The sequence below is a fragment of the Oncorhynchus tshawytscha genome, linkage group LG17, assembly GCF_018296145.1.
Source record: "Oncorhynchus tshawytscha isolate Ot180627B linkage group LG17, Otsh_v2.0, whole genome shotgun sequence".
NCBI classification, from domain to species: domain Eukaryota; kingdom Metazoa; phylum Chordata; class Actinopteri; order Salmoniformes; family Salmonidae; genus Oncorhynchus; species Oncorhynchus tshawytscha.
Window position 1 is genome coordinate 23,884,409 of NC_056445.1, and position 4,202 is coordinate 23,888,610.

The following is a 4,202-nucleotide window of genomic DNA, read 5'->3' on the forward strand; positions in this document are numbered from 1 at the left end:
CCAGGGCCGTAACCAGGGTCTGAGTTTTAGTGAGGTAGATGTTACCAGGGCCGTAACCAGGGTCTGAGTTTTAGTGAGGTAGATGTTACCAGGGATGTGACCAGGGTCTGAGTTTTAGTGAGGTAGATGTTACCAGGGCCGTAACCAGGGTCTGAGTTTTAGTGAGGTAGATGTTACCAGGGTCTGAGTTTTAGTGAGGTAGATGTTACCAGGGCCGTAACCAGGGTCTGAGTTTTAGTGAGATAGATGTGACCAGGGCCGTAACCAGGGTCTGAGTTTTAGTGAGGTAGATGTGACCAGGGTCTGAGTTTTAGTGAGGTAGATGTTACCAGGGCTGTGACCAGGGTCTGAGTTTTAGTGAGGTAGATGTTACCAGGGCCGTAACCAGGGTCTGAGTTTTAGTGAGGTAGATGTTACCAGGGTCTGAGTTTTAGTGAGGTAGATGTTACCAGGGCCTTAACCAGGGTCTGAGTTTTAGTGAGGTAGATGTTACCAGGGCCATGACCAGGGTCTGAGTTTTAGTTTTAGTGAGGTAGATGTTACCAGGGCCGTAACCAGGGTCTGAGTTTTAGTGAGGTAGATGTTACCAGGGCCGTAACCAGGGTCTGAGTTTTAGTGAGGTAGATGTTACCAGGGCCGTAACCAGGGTCTGAGTTTTAGTGAGGTAGATGTTACCAGGGCCGTAACCAGGGTCTGAGTTTTAGTGAGATAGATGTTACCAGGGCCGTAACCAGGGTCTGAGTTTTAGTGAGGTAGATGTGTGAGGTAGAACCAGGGTCTGAGTTTTAGTGAGGTAGATGTTACCAGGGCCGTACCAGGGTCTGAGTTTTAGTGAGGTAGATGTTACCAGGGCCGTGACCAGGGTCTGAGTTTTAGTGAGGTAGATGTTACCAGGGCCGTAACCAGGGTCTGAGTTTTAGTGAGATAGATGTGACCAGGGCCGTAACCAGGGTCTGAGTTTTAGTGAGGTAGATGTGACCAGGGTCTGAGTTTTAGTGAGGTAGATGTTACCAGGGCCGTAACCAGGGTCTGAGTTTTAGTGAGATAGATGTGACCAGGGCCGTAACCAGGGTCTGAGTTTTAGTGAGGTAGATGTGACCAGGGTCTGAGTTTTAGTGAGGTAGATGTTAACAGGGCTGTGACCAGGGTCTGAGTTTTAGTGAGGTAGATGTTACCAGGGCATTGACCAGGGTCTGAGTTTTAGTGAGGTAGATGTTACCAGGGCTGTGACCAGGATCTGAGTTTTAGTGAGGTAGATGTTACCAGGGCCGTGACCAGGGTCTGAGTTTTAGTGAGGTAGATGTTACCAGGGCCGTGGCCAGGGTCTGAGTTATAGTGAGGTAGATGTTACCAGGGCTGTAACCAGGGTCTGAGTTTTAGTGAGGTATCTGTTACCAGGGCCGTAACCAGGGTCTGAGTTTTAGTGAGGTAGATGTTACCAGGGCATTGACCAGGGTCTGAGTTTTAGTGAGGTAGATGTTACCAGGGCTGTGACCAGGATCTGAGTTTTAGTGAGGTAGATGTTACCAGGGCCATGACCAGGGTCTGAGTTTTAGTGAGGTAGATGTTACCAGGGCCGTGACCAGGGTCTGAGTTATAGTGAGGTAGATGTTACCAGGGACGTAACCAGGGTCTGAGTTGTAGTGAGGTAGATGATACCAGGGCCGTGACCAGAGTCTGAATGTTAGTGAAGCTCATGTACTGCATTTCTATACAATTTTAAAACTCTAAAATGCTATCTGGAGAACGGTAAAAGCAAGCTGAAATGGTTCAACACAAACTCATAAATGATTTGTTCATAACCACATTGTTTTTTTACTCAAGTGGCCATGAAGGCATCACCTTGCCAGCTGAACAACATCATGGCCAACACGGGAAACAAACAGAAGATTTTTGTGCTTGCCTCCTTCCACAGGGACTATAACAACTCCTAAACTTAACTAGATGTCATTAATCCACAATAAGCACCCTTTGCGTGTGGAGCCAAACATGACTAATGAGGCCTTGCCTGAGGACGGCCATTTTGGTGCAGACTGTGGTCAGTTGGAGCATGCCGGGCTGCATTTCACAGCCAGCGGCGATTGTTCTCTACCTTCACGAAGCCAAGGAAAATATCCAGGGTGCCGTTTATGCCATCATAAAAAAAAATGGCCTATTTGAACAAGTGCTCCTGCAGTTAGTTGGGGGACTTGAGGCAGGACATACAGGGGTGGTTCTCAATGGTCTAAAATTCCTTCCTCTTCTTTATTCTGATATGAAAACACAGGATAGGTGGAAGCAATATGACTGAAAACTATCAGCCTATTTTATTTTACCTCAAAATCTTTAAGGTCAATGAAAACAACAAAATGATGGAAAGGAAAGGGAAGCGCTTCACTTTAGACTACTGAGATGCATTATAGGGAACCCCTTTAGACTACTGAGATGTACCCAGTGGGAGATGCATTATAGGGAACCCCTTTAGACTACTGAGATGTACCAAGTGGGAGATGCATTATAGGGAACCCCTTTAGACTACTGAGATGTACCCAGTGGGAGATGCATTATAGGGAACCCCTTTAGACTACTGAGATGTACCCAGACCAGCTAGATCTACTGTCTCTATTATATTATGACAGACCAGCTAAATCTACTGTCTCTGTTATATTATGACAGACCAGGTAGATATACTGTCTCTATTATATTATGACAGACCAGCTAGATCTACTGTCTCTATTATATTATGACAGACCATCTAGATCTACTGTCTCTATTATATTTTGACAGACCAGCTAGATCTACTGTCTCTATTATATTATGACAGACCAGCTAGATCTACTGTCTCTGTTATATTATGACAGACAAGCTAGATCTACTGTCTCTATTATATTATGACAGACCAGCTAGATCTACTGTCTCTGTTATATTAGGACAGACCAGGTAGATATACTGTCTCTATTATATTATGACAGACCAGCTATATCTACTGTCTCTATTATATTATGACAGACCAGCTAGATCTACTGTCTCTATTATATTATGACAGACCAGCTATATCTACTGTCTCTATTATATTATGACAGACCAGCTAAATCTACTGTCTCTATTATATTATGACAGACCAGGTAGATATACTGTCTCTATTATATTATGACAGACCAGCTAGATCTACTGTCTCTATTATATTATGACAGACCATCTAGATCTACTGTCTCTATTATATTATGACAGACCAGCTAGATCTACTGTCTCTATTATATTATGACAGACCAGCTAGATCTACTGTCTCTGTTATATTATGACAGACCAGCTAGATCTACTGTCTCTATTATATTATGACAGACCAGCTAGATCTACTGTCTCTGTTATATTATGACAGACCAGGTAGATATACTGTCTCTATTATATTATGACAGACCAGCTATATCTACTGTCTCTATTATATTATGACAGACCAGCTAGATCTACTGTCTCTATTATATTATGACAGACCAGCTATATCTACTGTCTCTATTATATTATGACAGACCAGCTAGATCTACTGTCTCTATTATATTATGACAGACCAGCTAGATCTACTGTCTCTATTATATTATGACAGACCAGCTAGATCTACTGTCTCTATGTCTCTATTATATTATGACAGACCAGCTAGATCTACTGACTCTATTGTACAATGACAGACTATCTAGATCTACTGTCTCTATATTTTGACAGACCAGGTAGGTGTACTGTCTCTATTATATTATGACAGACCAGCTAGATCTACTGTCTCTATTATATTAAGACAGACCAGCTAGATCTACTGTCTCGATTCTAATTTGACAGACCAGCTAGATCTACAGTCTCTGTTATATTATGACAGACCAGCTAGATCTACTGTCTCTATTATATTATGACAGACCAGGTAGATCTACTGTCTCTATTATATTATGACAGACCAGCTAAATCTACTGTCTCTGTTATATTATGACAGACCAGGTAGATATACTGTCTCTATTATATTATGACAGACCAGCTAGATCTACTGTCCCTATTATATTATGACAGACCAGCTAGATCTACTGTCTCTATGTCTCTATTATATTATGACAGACCAGGTAGTTCTACTGTCTCTATTATATTATGACAGACCAGCTAGATATACTGTCTCTATTATATTAAGACAGACCAGCTAGATCTACTGTCTCTATTCTAATTTTACAGACCAGCTTGATCGACTG